At 48.5% G+C, this 16,581-nt stretch overlaps 1 protein-coding gene across 2 annotated transcripts in view; it reads right to left on the bottom strand.

The window, feature by feature from the left end:
• The window catches only part of LOC149367152 (GTP-binding protein Di-Ras2), a 153,347-nt gene that overhangs the window by 14,285 nt on the left and 122,481 nt on the right, over positions 1–16,581 (bottom strand). The window lies entirely within an intron of this gene.

Raw genomic sequence — 16,581 nt, 5'->3', positions numbered from 1 at the left:
GTTTCGTTTTAGCCCGATCGTCTGCTTGAGCGGGCGTCCATGTTTCTGCCGCGCTTTTTTTGCGTGCGCCGCCAATGGATTCTTTCGTTCACTAGCGCCGACGAGTATTTTAGCTGGCATCTTGATTTCTTTCTTTGTTTGTTTTTCTTATTCTGGAACTGCGCGCTTTTTTTTTTCGGGCGCCACAGGAAAGGAGGAAGAGACGGGAAAGCAGAGCTTCGCTTCATTATGCTTTGGACGCTGTCGTTGATGTTTTTGCGGGGACGACAGAGACAGCGCGGCGCCTCTGGGAATCTAATTTGGCGCCGCACTCTGGCACCCACAGTGACCCGGCGAAATCGCCAGACGATCGGTGCCACAGGCCGACGCACTAGCGAAAAAAAAAATATGAAACACGCGGCTTCCTTTCGACACTCTGCTCATATACCGTGTCCTTTTAGTGCCGACGCATCTCTGACCAGCATCGCTAAACGCACCGTGCTGGTAACCCAACTCGAACAGGAAACAGGCACGTGAGGCCAGATGCAATTCCAGCGGCTTCCTTTTGTAGTTTAGCGCGGAGGACAGCAAAGCAATCTGCTGGGTCGGCTATCTAGTCCTCCTTCTTGCGTAAGCTATGCCGCGGTAACACCCGGCTTCTTCGAGTCACAACACGCGATATTTTTTCTCCATTCGATTCCTTCAATGTAGGCCTCTCGAACATTACCCAGAGAGTTACCGAAATACAAATTTTATCTTTACTGTCTAACCCTCGCACGAAACCGACACAGCCTAGCGTGTTGTGTGAGTTTTTTTTTTTCGACGCGCTGTCCCAAATGCGTGCTAGCGTAACAGAGACCCTAAACTGAAGATGACTGGAAAAAACGCGGTCGCGGAGCATGTATGAAACCTCGCATTTCAAAACAGCGCGTCGATTTATGCTGGCAGGCTGCCACGTGCTCATCGGCTTGGCCCTTGTTATACGGCTGTCTCGTCGCGTTCGTGAGAAGAATGGTGCCGCCGGAATTGTTTCCTTTTTTTTCCCCGTATATAACTAGCTTGTCCTGAAGGAAAAAAAGTCGTTTCGAGAACTCTTTACTGTAGCGCGGCCGTCTCCGGTCATTTCTTATTTGTTTTTGAGGGCGCATATATAAAAATCCTTGCTTTCAGGGCGCAGCATTCTCAAAGGTCGAGTTTCGGAAAAGTGTTCTTCTTTCGTTGAGGCTGTGTTTGGTAGTACTAGCACGAATGCCCATGCACAAAGCAGCCTGGTGTTCTCGGAAACGATTTGCATGCAGAATGTCTCGGGTCCTTTCGTCACTGACCTAATACGGATAAATTTTGAGCCGAGGCTTGTGCGACGACATGTAGGTCAGTTGGTTTCCAGATTATGGCTACAAACAGCAACGACAACGTATCTGTTTCGCGCTCTCTGTTGGAGACAATGCGGAAAGCCTGCACATTTGATTTATGGTTTGGTTTATGAGGTTTAACGTCCCAAAGCGACTCAGGCTATGAGAGACGCCGTAGTGGAGGGCTCCGGAAATTTCGACCGCCTGGGGTTTTTTAACGTGCACTGACATCGCACAGCACACGGGCCTCTAGAATTTCGCCTTCATCGAAATTCGACCGCCACGGCCGGGATCGAACCCGCGTCTTTCGGGTCAGCAGCCGAGCGCCATAACCACTGAGCCACCACGGCGGCAAGAAACCCCCCGCACATTTAGAGCTTTTTACTGTTGTATAGGAAGCGCACAGATCACAATTTCGTCTGGGCTCTGCGCAGACCGTAACACATCTGTAACTGCTTTCGTGTATAGCAGATCCAACCTCCCAATGCAGAATGCCCTGAACAAAGAGTGTGCTCTACTCGACAACTGATTTAAACGGAAATTGGGTTTAGTTCAGAAGTGAACTATCTCGCCGTAGGTATAATCATAATTGCTTCGTAGAGGTACTGTGACATTACCGTTGTGCAATTAGTAACACCACGTTAACGTTGTGCAAAGGCAGTTTACTGTTTTACCTTTTTGCTTTATTGTAGAGGAAAGCACCCTCGCATTCCTGACAGCCTTATAGACAGGATAAAATTATATAATTCCGTTCTACTCCTCGTTTGCTTTCGAGAAATTTCGCATCGAGCAAGAAGTTGGGGACGTAATAGCTTATTTTCTTACATTTTGATAAAATGTCAAACTCCTCCTTCAGTGAACTCTACAGATCTCTTTTCTTGTATTGTGGAGTGAAAACTGCCCGTTTTCGTGGTTGCGAAAACGGAGTTTTGCAAGTTAATTGACGTGACCCCGTTTAAGCTTATGCAATCTTTCATCGCTCCATAGATTGATTTATATTCGGAACTAAGCGAGAAATAGTGGAATACTTAGCCATTGGTGGCAAGGCAACAAATATTTAGCACTGTTGCCCGTAATATTTTATGTCCGCTTGTCTCTTCAAATTAAAAGTTCGGGACTTATCACTTGCAAGCAAGCATTTACGCTCACTTTTTCTAAACAAATTAACGGAAGCCCCACAGTGGTGGCTCAGTGGTTACGGTGCTCGGCTGCTGACCCGAAAGACGCGGGTTCGATCCCTGCCGCGGCCGTCGAATTTCAATGGAGGCGAAATTATAGAGGCCCGTGTGCTGTGCGATGTCAGTGCACGTTAGAGAACCCCAGGTGGTCGAGATTTCCGGAGCCCCCCACTACGGCGTCCATCATAGCCTGAGTTGCTGTGGGACGTTAAACCCCAATAAACCAACCCGAACTAGTGGCAGGCACAAAACGGCGTCCGCAGAGAAACGTCGCACGAAAGCAATATAAAATTCGTGAGGTTCAACGTGTGTTGAGCAGTTTGTCAGCGTGATTTTTGCTTCCCTTGGGTTTAGTAGGTTTACGAGCTTTCAGGGCAGACGAGGGGTATTATCGTCCTCGGCAAGTACGTATTCTTCTCCTTGAAGAAAAATGGGCTGTTGCAAACAGCAATCACATGCGGCCAACTGAACAAGCCGCCTTAACGTGCTCCAGGTAAGCTTGAATGCCATTTTATGCACTTAAGGAGCGGAGACAGAAGTGTATAATTTTGCTAATTTTGTCATTTGACCTCCATTCAAATGCCGCTGCCTGAAAAATGCACCGAATCCCAAATACAAAGTGGACAGTTGAGTGCCGCGGATAGCTTATCATTCACTGGCTGCTAGATAGTTGGGAAGACTGTACTATAGATTGGCAGTGCATAATGTCGAGGCCAGTTCTAAGTGTGCCGTGTTCCCACTTTCGAGGTATTAAGTTTAATATATTAGCACTCGTATTGCATTGCATCTTGTGAATCCATCCCAGCGTCCCAGGAAAGAATAAAATCACAAAGACACCTAATTGCCTTATGTCTTGGCAATGCGACACCGTTTGAACCTGTTGGTGCCTTTGCCATAGGTGGCATCAGTTCCGGTCTGGTTACATCAATAGCCTCCAGCCAATAGGAAGTAGCCACTCTGGTGACGTCGCTTCCCTTCAGCCAACGGAAATCATCCGGACTATGGAGAGCACTTCCCTCGATACAATGAGCGAATTTTATGACCGATGACAGTTTTTTTTCCCTGTGAGACTCCTCATGCTCTCGCATTGCGAACCTCTTGTCAGCGCTATCTTTAGTACACGCGGCAAAAGTGACAAGCCGTGCGAACAAACAGCGTTATCGTTCTTGTTATTAGCGACTAGGCTGTCGACGCCCTCGCGCACAGGGCCCAGCGGCGAGGTGAATGCACGGGGCAGGCGGGAGGGAGAGCACGCCCTAGCCGGAGAGGGAAAGAAGGGGGGAGGGGTGCGGCTCGGGCAGGAGGTGACTGGGTCGTCTTTAAAACTGTCATCAAATCGCCGAGTTCACATTCGGCGAGCAAGAGGGGCGGAGGCTGCGGCGGGCAGGGTGAGGGTTCGCGGTGTTTCGGGAATGGGGGATGGTTTATTCCCGGGCGCAAAAAAACAAAAATGCTCTGTACGGGCCAGCCTGCTGCGGGATGCCGAAAGGAAGCATGAGGAGCCCCGGACCCGGGCAACAGGACATACTATAGGTACCGGCTGTGGGGAACAAAGCGCTGTGGAAAGAGGGCTTGGGGAGGAGTGTGGATGCGCAGAGGAGGGGGAGCCTTAGGGAAAGAAGGTTCGACAGGGAGGATTTGGGGGAAAGGAAGCCTCTCTGTAAGCTGCCCGGGGGTGCCGCCGCTTTGGAGCGAGTCCGCCCTGGATTCCCGGGCCTGGGTCGTTGACCCGGGTCCCGAGTGCGGTGGCGTCCTGGTGCAGGTAACGGCATCGATTGGATGCGCGCGCGCGCGCCCTCCGGCTCCCCACTTTTCCCGCCAAACCTGTCTTTCTCACGCGCGCGCTAGTTCGCGCGTACTATTCCGCGTGTCCGTGTTTATGTGCATGTGCGCCAGAGGCCGCGGGGGTTCCTGATTTTTTTTTGCCCCGTTGGCTTTTTCTTTTCCCCTCGAACAATGGCACGTAGGCTCGAGCCAAGTGAGGAAGAGCCCCTCTCTTGCGTAATTGTCTCTCGCTTGTTCCATTTGTCAATGCGCGCACATGCTCTGTCGCCTTTCGTCTACTTCCTTGTTACCTGGCCACAAAGTTCCGCGTGGAATACAGTGTCCAGATCCATGGAGTTTTCCCCTCATGTCTTTCTTTGTCGTGGTTTTGTGGATGCTTCCGAATACTTTTTACCACGCACGCACGCACACACACACGCACACACACACACACGCATACACACACGCACACGCGCTCATACACACACAGACACACACACACACTCACGCGCGCTCATACACACACACACACACTCACGCGCGCTCATACACTATATTTATTTATTTTTATTTATTTATTTATTCAAGTTACCCCTAAAGGCCCTCCAGAAGAGGGTATTACATAGGGGTGGAGGTGTTTCACAAGGTGTTTCATCTAAGATTTTACACAATTTTAAAAATAGGCTTTTTGAGTTAGAAGAACGGGTTTTTTCGCCATAGCATTTTCAGAAGATGTAACCTGATGCGAGCCGAGCCTTTCTCTAGGTACCTTTGTTTGGAGCTAGGATGAATTAAGTAAGATGCCCTAACTTGCAGGAATTTCTGAAAAGCACTCGGGTTTCCATCCCTTCACTCCCTAAACTTTCAGCTGACAGAAGTTCATAGATTTTTATTGTGCCTGATAATGGTGGCTAGGCGCCGAAATGTTAAGGTACGAAGATACGTATGCACGCTTAAAACTCCAGCGCAACCCTAAATCGTACAGAGCAATGCACAACGGTGCCCTGAGTTCCTCGCGCACGGCTCTATGGGACCTAAAAAGCACTGCCGATGAGACAAATAGCAGATATCCCTTCTAAAAATGGTCTGTAGGAAGTCTATAGACTCCTTATTGACTCTATTGACTTCCTCTAGATATTGCTTTTTGTCTATTCATAGTCTATAGTAGGCAATGCAAATGCCATAGACATGGTTTGGTTTATTGGGGTTTAACATCCTAAAGCGACTCAGGCTATGAGGGACGCCGTAGTGAAGGGCTCCGAAAATTTCCACCACCTGGGGTTCTTTAACGTGCACTCACATCGCACAGTACACGGGCCTCTAGAATTTCGCCTACATCGAAATTCGGCCGCCGAAATTCGGTTACGGCGCTCCGCTGCTGGCCGGAAAGACGCGGGTTCGATCCCGGCCGCCGCGGCCGGGATCGAACCCGCGTCTTTCCGGCCAGCAGCGGAGCGCCGTAACCACTGAGCCACCGCGGCGGGGCTAAATGCCAAAGACAGTCTATAGACAATCTGATTTATGGCCATACACTTTTAGTAGACTTTTGAATATAGACTGTCTATATGCAAAGGTCTACTAAAAGTGTATGACCATAAATCTATAGATTGCCTGTACACTGTCTTTTGCGTTTGCATTGCCTATAGACTGTTCTCTAGGATTTGTCTGTAGACAGTCTATAGACTTTATAGACAGAAATATATAGACACTCTACGGACCATATGAAATTTTTTGTAAGGAATTACTTCAATTTTGTCCTCACCTCAGCTGGTGCTTCCATCAGCCCGATACGCGAAACCACTTCACGCATGGGCCTATTTGTGTAAGCAAATTAAACTTTTCGTTGGCACTTTAATAAGCCTCGCACCTTCTCATATCATGCTTTACTGCGAGATGGAACGCTTTCTTAAAGCTCGCCGAACTGGAAGCGAATATGGCTCATTTAAGCAAAGCGGAATTATGCAAAGCGGTGTGCAGTTTCCTAAAATATGGCCCACTGAAGCTTACTGGTTTTGTGACCAGTGGGAAAAGAAAAGGCAGATAGTAAAAAAAATGGCTGAGGCTTAGCTAAGGTTAAGCCTAGTCAGATGCGAAGCATATTGATGGCTAGGCTTGGTAAAGTTCCTCGCTTTGTTCTTCAGTTGTTGTAGAACGTTGTCGCCGAGCCGCATATTGAGCACGCCGCTTAGCCAGACGTTCATCCCGCTCTTCATCGGTCTCTGTGGCACGCTGAAGCTTTCGCTTCTCGTTCAAATCAGCCCTGCTTCTAGGCGGCATCCCAACACCTGGCCGCCTCGTAAGTGCCCGGAGATGTTGTTGTTGTTGTGACTGAGAGAAGAATGAAAAGGAAATTGCACGGGCCTGCTACTGGCTCTAGCCAAGCCACCACCGCTGCCACGTGCAGATAGAGGAGAGGTAAGAGATCAGAGGAAAGAGAAAGAGGCAAGAAAAGACGCGCGTCGCAGCAACAACTGCGTCCGCCGGAGCGGACGCTGCTGAAAAAATCAGATATGCGGCCGAAGCCGCGCTCGCCGAAGCGAGGACAGATACTCTGCTGCCCGTTGTTGTTGTTGTGACTGAGAGAAGGATGAAAAGGAAATTGCACGGGCCTGCTACTGGCTCTAGACAAGCCACCACCGCTGCCACGGAGGCAAGCTCAGCTTTATACCGCTGCTGTAGCGTCACGTGGTCAGCTGCAGCGTCTCTGATGTGGAGCCTCCACCGCCGCGGCCGACCGCGCGAGCCGGCAGCCCATCTCTCCTCTGCTGTGACGTCATGTTGTCACGTGGTCAGCCGCCGCGCCTCTGATGTGGAGCCTCCACCGCCGCGGCCGACCGCGCGAGCCGGCAGCCCATCTCTCCTCTGCTGTGACGTCATTTTGTCACGTGGTGTCACGTGGTCACACTAAAGGTCAATGGTAGCTCCACCGCCGTGCTCGACGGGCTGTAGTGTAGCTCTAGGAATATGCTTCGCATAAAAAAATCAGGGGGCACTTTGACTGTCTTAAGTGCGCAGAGGCGAAAGCTTTTTCTGCACCACTTTGACTGCCCCTGTGGCACTGGTGACGTCACCACTGGATGACGTCACGCATAGGTAATCACTAATTACTAAGTAATGGCAAATTAGTGATTAATAACCGATTACTAATTAATTGATAAATACTAATTGACTGCTAATTAATGACGCTTAAGCTTCGCCTTTAGGAGTGCAACGCGACAGCGTGTTCTAGCGCTGCTAGGGAGTCCACGGAACGCCACCACCCGTTCGGCGCGATGCGTTGCCCTTTGAACGCAACGCTTTTTGAGGTAAGGAAATGGGGCTGTAAATCTCAGTCATCTCGGTGGACACCTTAACCGCACCGTACAGGAAGGAAGGAAGTGGCAGTGAAAGAAGAAAGAGGGTCCTTAATGAAGAAAATGGAAATTGTATTTGAGGAAAGGGCAGTAACTGTCTCGCATATCTCTGTGGACACCCGTCATTGTCGATGAGTCACTCGAGGGGCAGGATGTAACGCCGTGGTAAACGGCAGCCCAGTGATGTCCGTGTTCTGCACACATCGCAGTTCGGTCGGCGCAGTTGGAAATGAAATCGTGAACGGTGAATAATCCACTCGTTTCGCAGCGTTAGCTCCACAAAAAATGAGTCCGGCTATTAGCTCAGAAAAAAGAAAATAAATGGCCTCCGCAGTTTCTGCACGTTTTTAACGGAGCAATATCCGTCTTATGACCATTCGGTTTGGTTTGGTTTGGTTTATGGGGTTTAGCGTCCCCAAGCGACGAAGGCTATGAGAGACGCCGTAGTGGAGGGCTCCGGAAATTTCGACCACCTGGGGTTCTTTAACGTGCACCGACATCGCACAGTACACGGGCCTCTAGAATTTCTCCTCCAAAGAAATTACACCGCCGCGGCCGGGTTCGAACCCGCGTCTTTCGGGTCAGCAGCCGAGCACCATAACCACTGAGCCACCGCGGCGGTCCAAAGCACCAAACGCTTCCCTAGAAGTCATCACGCACTTCAGCTCTCGCAGTGTGTAGTGTTTACGCTCGTGCTTAACATTTTAGTGCGAAAGCCTTTAATGCCTCATCGTTGTCGATAGACGGTTGTCGATAGACGGTTGTCGACAGACGGTTGTCGACGGAAGGTCGTCGACGGAAGGTCGTCGACAGAAGGTCGTCAGCGGAAGGTCGTCAGCAGAGGTGTCACGCTTTTCGGTTGGTGGTAATGGTTATGACGTCAGAGTGCGTGGATTCGAAGTAATGAGGTCAATCACGGATGCCTGGCGCCCCCTTTTGGTGCAGACGACAACTGATAAAATAGTTGTCGTTCGCTCCGACAGGGGGCGTAAGGCGTCCGTGGGTGACCACATTCATACCTCATTACTGGTCAAATGTTTAGGGGTCAAATGTTTGTAGCCGTATGGCTGCGCTCGGGTGGATGTCAATGAGTAATTACTCCCTTATTATACCTCATTACTGCGAACAGAGCCATGGATACAACCAAACTCATCGAAGCAGAGAGAGAGCCGTGCTAAAGAAGCAGTCAAAGTCGGCTGTCAAAGTGTGTAGTTCAAATAAAGCACTAGCACAGCGCAAACATTATCGCAGTCAATGCCAAACAGTGCGCCAGGAACGGCTTTCGCCTTGCAGCACTTTAGAGAGCCAAAGTGACCCCAGAAATTTTTTTTTCTTTTCAGATTCGAGAAAGTTTTGAGCGTTCCGCGAAGCCTGGTGAATGCTGGGAGCTATACGAAACCGCAGGCTGTGCTTAAGTTGGCGACCTACTTCGGCGATAAACTGCGGTGGCTCACTGAGCAAGCGTCGTCCGCAAATCATGGCGGGGTTCTTCCTTCTGTTTCCGGGCTGCCGCGGTCCCGGAGACGCACGCTACATCAACCAATTTTCTCCGCCATTTCCCGCCTCTCTGCGTCGTCGCCCTGTGCTAGGATTTAGCGATTTTATTCCTTTTTCGGTTGTTTTTTTTGCGTTCCGGCACTGTTGATTGTTCCCTCGAATACGCTGCGCACATGCGTCTGCCCATAGTAGTTTTGTTTACTTTTGTCTTGTACGTATTCAATTATTTGTGTCGACATTGGAGTGGCAGAGGTTGTAGGGAGAATTCTTACGCAGAAATTGGAAAACAGTAGCTTTTGATAGTCCGTGGTAGAGCGGGGGTAAAGCGTGGTAGAGCCTAACCAACTACGGAAACTTTTCCTATTATTAATGATTTTCACCGAGACGTATAGGTGGTATTTTATTTTACTTAGAAGAGAATAACCGCAGCGGTGGTCTGATGGTTAAACATCCTCCTCGCATGCGGGAAGTGCGGGGTTCGCGATCCCCAGTGCCGCCGGGTACCCACCGGTGAGACAATGGGTACAAGCTTTCCCCTCACCTGGTGCTCGGCTTATTCAGGGTGAAATGCTTGGGAAATGGGTCTTCGACCCCACCTTGAGCAAACGAAGATACCTTGTGCTATGGCACTTTTTAGCCGCAGATGCCCTTGCAGCATAAAAATTCATACCTTGTGCTATGGCACTTTTTAGCCGCAGATGCCCTTGCAGCATAAAAATTCATCATCATCATCACCATCATCATCATCATCAATACAGAATAAATAAAACTGATAGCAGCCACGCTTCCTCAGTGGCTATTGCGCTCGGCTGCTGACCCGAAAAATGCGGGTTCCGTCCCGGCCGCGCCGGTCGATTTTCGATGGAGACGAATGCTACAAGCCCGTGTGCTGTGCGATGTCAGTGCACGTTAAAGTACCCCGGTTGGTCGAAATTTCCGGAGCCCTTCACTGCGGTGTCCCTGATAGCCTTGAGTCGCTCTGGGACGCTAAACCCAATAAACTAAAGCAAACGGCACTGATTAATTTAAAGGGTAACTATTGTATGTTATGTGAATAATCCATTATTACGAAAAACAGGCTTGCTCAGGCAACTATTTGACCAGGTCATTCAACGCTAATAGCGGCGCTCCGTAGCCATTCTAGCATTTTTACAAAAAGGTGACGTACGCCTTCCTAAGTAATCTATGAATAATCATGAATATGTATTTTTTTTATAAATACCTGTGAATATATATCAGTGAATATGCATATAAGTCATTGTAGTTGTCGCTTGAGGTACTTGGCACACAGCGTTTAGTTCACAGCGTCTACGTCAGTGTTTTACCTTTGACCGGTTGCCCGATGATCACGCGTTGCTAGCCGGCCATAACGTGTCAAAGTGAATCGGCTGCTCGGGCAACCAGCTGTTGTGCGCAAGGTCGTGGGTTCGACTTTGGGCTGCGTCGGTCACATTTCAAAGCGGGCGAAGTGCGACAAAGCCCGTGCATGGAAACCTCGTTTTGCATTAAAGAGTTATGGCGGCTTCATTCTGACGTCATTTAATGCCTGCTACGCCTCATTGAAGTCCAATGGCGCATTCCTTTTTGCTTAATGGTGCCTTAGGAACTTTTCTAGAGTCGTATGTCCAAGCTTAAAGCTGGATTCCGCGAACTGTCAGATCAAGCAGGCATCAATGATGGGCACCTTTCGTCTAGCACGTCTTGCTGGTTGAAAACAATGCGTCCTAGAGAATAACATGACCAATTTTCTCTGTTCGGGCTATCTAATGTTGGCAGAGCTGCTACCATTGTGGTCGGGTCGTTCAAAATTGCTCAGCCCTGTCACTATAGCCGAAATCCACTTCTATTGAAGTTTCTGCCATCTACCCGTAGGTGCTGCATGCACACAAAAGCAAGTGTAGAAACAGAAAGGCAACTGGCATTCAAATGGAAAGCGGCAAACCAGAGTACGAATGAGAAAAAAAAAATCAAATTTGATGGTTTGGTTTGGTTTATTCGGGTTTAACGTCCCAAAGCGACTGAGGCTATGAGGGACGCCGTAGTGGAGGGCTCCGAACATTTCGACCACCTGGGGTTCTTTAACGCGCACTGACATCGCACAGTACACGGGCCTCTAGAATTTCGCCTTCATCGAAATGTGACTGCCGCGGCCGGGATCGAACCCGCGTCCTTCGGATCCACAGCATGGATGAGGCAAAGCCTAAGGCCCCGCTTCAGCTTGAAGTCACTTCTAATGGGGCACTCTGGACAACTCCTTCTAAAGTTTGAAAGTTATTTTATAGAAAAAAGCGATACTGTGGCGCTGCTGTCTGACAGGAAAAGGAGCATTTATAGGTCAGAAAAAAAAGATTTATGAGTTCTGCCAATCAATTCAAACAAACTCGTGACGTCAAAACCGAAAAGGACTCCGTGATCACCATTGGGAATGGAATGGTGGTGTAGCTGGTTTTCAGAGATTCGCGCCCGAAAAACTGTCTTGGCGCACGGCAGTTTGCTTGCAAAAACGTGCGAAGGTGGAGACATCTGTATTTCGGTTTCTGACCTGTTCTTGCTTATAAAAGCGGCGCTTTAGGTGAAAGTAATGTGTCATTAGACCGCGCTAATCTCTCGGTGCCGACCAATCTCAGCTTGTCCTCGATTTTCCCTTTAGGACGTTAAAGCTAGCAGACATATGCAACAATGCAGAGTGCGTCAAAATTCTGTCCATATCCGTCCAGTGTAAGATGTGCAGTGTTAGTGAAAGTAACCAAGGAAAAAAGAAAGAAAAAAAAACGAGAAATAGAGAGGCAGGAGGGTATATGACGATGATAATGGATGATCATGAACAGGGCACACTCGTCAAGATTTCAGTCTCTATAGTACAAGGACGGGCATTAGGTAACCATGTGCGGTAAAACGTAGCGCAAACTCAGCGAAATTCACATGGGAGCCTTACATGGGAATGCTAGAATTTTCTTGGATGTGTTTCTTTTTTTTGGTTTCATAAACTGTTATTAATCCCAACGGGCGCATGGGGGGTCGCATGAAGATGTTTATATCTTATTCTCAAGAACGTCAGTGCTTTTTAATTAGCACACGATCGCAGCCTCCCCTTTGCAGCGGCACATCTAAGGCGAGCCTCGACTGCCCTACTTGCGCCAGTAACGCGGCCTCACAACGACGTTCACGACGACCCACTTACAAGCCAAATGGATGTCACTAACTCACGATCAACGTGGTGACAGACGGCACGGACAGGGCCAACCCAGGGAACCAGCGGAGCTCGTCGGTTCTGACTGTCCGCATTTCAGGTCAACTGTTAGCCGAACTGTTTGTAAACAAAGACATTCGATTAGGCATACACGATGTCTGGCGAAAATTGCCAGACGATGCATGGGACCGAACCGTTACGCTCACTTGGAGCCTGTTTATCCAGTCGTCGTAGCCCTGCGAACCGCTACATAACCATTTCGCCGACTGACCCTCTGCCTCGTTGTTTCCAACCATCGTATCATTGTCCGAACCCAAAAATCGATTACGAAGTACCCCGAAGGTTTCGTTTCGGCGTTGTTCTTGTTGTTTTTCTCGGTTTCATTTTGTTCTGGTGCTTGCTTCTTTTGTCGTGTGTGTGCATGCGCGTGTGAGTGAGACGATGGGGCTTCCTTTTTCTCCACCCATCTTTCTTGTTGCCCTTATTCGATCTTTCGTTCCAACGCGTCTCTTCTTGTATTTTAGGTCCTTCTTGGTGCTTGAATTCTTGCTGCTGGCATTCATATTCACAAGTTTTCATTTTGACGCACGTTTTGCTATTTCACGCACCTTCGTGTTGTACTTACGGCATCGCTCCATCCTTGTCACCGCATCTTTTTTTTTGTCTTTCACTGCACCCCTGGCTAATTTTTTTTGCCAACCTATTTTTTGTTTCATCATCATCATCAGCATAATTTATTTTACCCTTAATTAAAGGCCTCTGTTGAGGCATTACATAAGGGGGGCGGGGGACAAAACAAATACAATTGAGACTAACGCGTTAATACAATAAAATACATTGCAATACAATAAAATGAAGAACGATACATCACAATAGAACGTTGGTCAATGCTGAATGGCGAAAGGCTGAATTAGGCGATAACAACAACAACAACAACAAGAAAAAGAATAAGTGTAACTGGATGAAGAAGTTGGGGACAAATGGGCAATATCTTTTATTCAGCACAGTGATTAAGTAATGCCTGTCGAAATTTCGTAGGGTCGCTCTCGTTAACAATGTCGTCGGGTAGCAGGTTCCAGTTTTTAAGGCGAAAGCCTTTAATGTCTCATCGTTGTAAGCAGCAGTTGTCGACAGAAATGTCACGCTTTTCAGTTGGTGCAAACGGTCGTGACGTCACAGTGCGCGAATTTCAAACGGGGCCAATTGTACTTTGGCATTTATCCAGATCTTTACAGCCAAAACTGCAAACACTGTGGCCAACGTGCTACCTACGATCACATCCTGTGGGACTGCAAAATAGAGCCACCTCCGGGTGATCTAGTTACAGCTCCTTCTCTCGAGCGGTGGGAGACCGTGCTGGCTAGCTCTGACCCCAGAACGCAAGTTTTGGCGGTGGAGTGGGCTGACAAAGTCGTCGAGGGCTATGTACTCTCGACCACTTAACGCGACCTCTTGCCAAGCTCTTCCCGGCGAATAAAATGTTTTACAATCTAGTAACCAGGCAACCAATTGAAGGGATCGTATAGTGATGCTGTAAGTGGGACTGAGCTTAGTTAATTGCTTAATTACTCAATTAACCTAACTAACTTCTCTAGTCAGGCCATATAAATAAATAAAACCGAATAAGAAATTGGTCGAGCTCAGGAATCGAACCCCGGTCTTCGGAGTGTGAGACGAGCATGCTATCCACTCCGCCATGCCAGGTCGATGGTTTGGGAAGAACAAAGGTGCGTCTAGTGAATACGGTGTCTTCGCTCACTCCTATCCTCCTCCCTTCCCTTCCGGTGGGGTTTAGGTGTCCACCGAGATATGAGAGACAGATACATTTCATTTCCTCAAAAACCAATTTACCGACGAGGCATAGAACCGAGTGAGCGATGGCGTTCTATGGACTCCTGGAAGCGTTGCAAGACGCTGTCGCGTTCCACTCTTAGAGGCCAAGCTTAACATCTTAACCACACATCAGTGACCGCACTTTAGGTCAAAAAAGTGCACCCCCCCCTGAAATTTGACGGGTGTCCACCAAGATATGTGAGACAGTTACTGCGTAATTTCCTTTCCTCATATACAATTTTCATTTTCTTCATTACGGGCCATCTTTGTCTTTCTTCTTCCACTCCCACTTCCTCCCTTCCTGTACGGTGCGGTTCAGGTGTCCACCGAGATGACAGAGAATTACTGCGCCATTTCCTTTCCTCAAAAGCGTTCAAAGGGCAAGGCATCGTGGAACGGTGGTGGTGTTCCATGGACTCCCTGGCAGCGCTACAACACGCTGTCGCGTTCCACTCCTAAAGGCGAAGCTTAAGCAGTTAATTAGTATTCAGGCACAAATCAGTAATTAACCATTTAGTGATTTGTCGTCAATTAGCAATTAGTACTCAATTACATGTGACGCCACCAGTGCCACAGAAGCAGTCAAAGTGGTGCCGAAAACGCTTTCGCCTCTACGCACTTTAGACAGTCAAAGTGCCCCCTGAATTTTTTTTTTGATGTTGGAAGAAAATATTTATGAAATGCTAATGTCGATCCGTGTGTACGTTGAGTGCTGAGGAGGTTAAACAGGCGGCGCGATGTTCTGATGGGAGCTAGTAATAATGCGTCACGAAGGTCAGGAAAATTGTAATATAATATGAAAGAGGCAGAGTCGTGCGATTTTCTGTCGGTGCTCTAGTGGCTGAATGTTAAGTGCAGATTTAATCCTGGTGATACTTTTGTGTCTGTTGTAATTTGAGGATATGAAATCATGATGATGATGATATATTGTAAGATTTCTCTATAACAATCAATATACCTGTAGATCTCCCGTCGCAAGGTTTGCACTGTTTTGCTATTACATCTTGACATCTTCCGCCTCTTTTCTAGTACTGTTTACCTGCAAGCTGCGTCACGGCTTCGTCCTGCAAAGAGATGTTTTGGCAGTATGTTTAATTTATATGCACGCATTCCTGAAGCCCACACGGCGTCAATTTTCCACAATTTGCTGTCCCCCCCTCCTCCTCCCCTTGCTGTACTTATTTCTTTCGCATTTTCCCCTTTTCCTTTCTTTCGACATTTTTTCACTAACCAGATTATACGGCTTGATCTAGCAGTTTATTTTTGTATTTATCATGCTTTCTTATATTCTGGATCTCATTTTCTTGACGCAGTCAAATTTGCGTTCTTTTATTTTCAGTAATTTTTTTCTCTCTGCCATAATTGTTTCGAAGCTTCTTTGCTTCCATGACGCGTTCTATGCATCCATCGATTTTTCCTATATCTTCCTCATCCCGTTCTCCCGGTTTGCTTTTCCCGCCATTTTAATTAGCATCTTTCTCTCCTAACAGCATTCACTCACACACGCAAAGACACTCCTCTCGTATTCCTGCTAGTTTCTTTTCTTGCTTTTGTGTTTACAGGCTTCACGCTTCACACCCTAGCAGCGCCTTTTTCTTTTTTTTCCCGACTACCCCCTTTTACCCTCTCGCTTTACCTCCTGGCTTCCTATTTCCGCGTATTTTATAATTTTCTCCGCGTTTTTCCGGCTTTACAGCACTTCCTCTTCGTGATTCCCTTCTCTTCTCGCTTGCAGTTCCTAAACTTATCCCTTCTGACCCCCTTTTTTCCCGGAACTCTCCCGTTGCTCCCTTACTCCCCTCCCGCTTTCGTCCCGGGCTCTTATTCTTGGCCGCCTCGCTCTTTCCCGCGCTTTTCTTTTTCGCGCCTTTTTTTTTGGCGCGCTAGCCAGGGGCTTCGGCCGCCGCCGCGCTGTCTGGTGCGCGTGCGCGATCGGGTCTAGCCGGCGCCGGCCGCGGTCGGGTTTCGCCGGCCCCTCGTTTGCTCCGCTGACCCGGTGGCGTGCGCGCCCTCTGCCGGCTGTGGATGTAAACAATGGCGCTGCTCCTTGAGGGAGAGGGGGAGCTGGGGCACGGGATTGGGGAGAGGGAGAGGAGCACGTGCGTGGTATATGAACGCGTGGGGAATAGAACAGGATCCTTATCCCTTCCCCTCTTTCTTTGTTCTTTATAACCTATAGCGATGAGGAAGCGGAACGTGAGATGCATGGTGCTATGCACACGGCACTGAGGAACAAAGAACGCGAAACGTGTGGTCAGCGCATTCTCTCTCCCAGCCTCCTTTCCTTTGTTCTTGAAGTTTTGTTTTACTTGTGAAGAGTATTTTTAAGCTACCGACAGAGCGCGTGGGAACTGGCTTGACAACAATGGGTGCGGCACGTGAATATCGTGTGTTGATTTTCTGAAAGAACCGCCCGCGGCGGAAAAATAGCCGTT

The sequence above is a fragment of the Amblyomma mixtum genome, chromosome 1 (assembly GCF_055824585.1).
Source record: "Amblyomma mixtum isolate Tamu chromosome 1, ASM5582458v1, whole genome shotgun sequence".
Classification (NCBI taxonomy): domain Eukaryota; kingdom Metazoa; phylum Arthropoda; class Arachnida; order Ixodida; family Ixodidae; genus Amblyomma; species Amblyomma mixtum.
Note: the sequence above shows the minus strand (reverse complement) of the source record. Positions and strands in the feature narration are given on the sequence as shown.